We start from the raw sequence: 421 nt of genomic DNA on the forward strand, positions 1-421 counted from the left end.
TGAGAACTTTTAGGGGGACACTTTTCTGAAGAGGCTCCTCTGTTCTTTCCCCATCTTTGCCTTAGGGTTTCTGCATACCCAACAGAAAAAGTTTTGGTTACCATGTTGCAGATTCTTGTAATAAAGACCCTTATTCCAGCATTATTCCCTCATCAAATGACAGCTGAAAAAGGTAACTTAAGAGCAAACCCAAGTTCTATAGGTCTTCATTCTTTCAGAAGTTCAGTTAAACTATAAGACCTATCATGTTCATAACAATTTGGCACATACCATATGCTAAGACACCGATCTAAGTGCTTTATTGAGTGCTTGCTTCGGCAGCACATATACTAAAATTGGAACGATACAGAGAAGATTATCATGGCCCATGCGCAAGGATGACATGCAAATTCATGAAGCGTTCCATATTTTTTCATCAGCA

General features: G+C 39.0%; 1 non-coding gene across 1 annotated transcript; it reads left to right on the forward strand.

Moving 5' to 3' along the window:
• Window positions 1–305: 305 nt before the first annotated feature.
• LOC144218572 (U6 spliceosomal RNA) lies at window positions 306–412 on the forward strand. Its single transcript, XR_013331197.1, has one exon. It is a non-coding gene; the product is annotated as a U6 spliceosomal RNA (small nuclear RNA).
• The last annotated feature ends 9 nt before the right edge of the window (window positions 413–421 follow it).

This window comes from Crocuta crocuta, unplaced genomic scaffold, assembly GCF_008692635.1.
Source record: "Crocuta crocuta isolate KB4526 unplaced genomic scaffold, BGI_CrCroc_1.0 scaffold10352, whole genome shotgun sequence".
Lineage (NCBI taxonomy): Eukaryota > Metazoa > Chordata > Mammalia > Carnivora > Hyaenidae > Crocuta > Crocuta crocuta.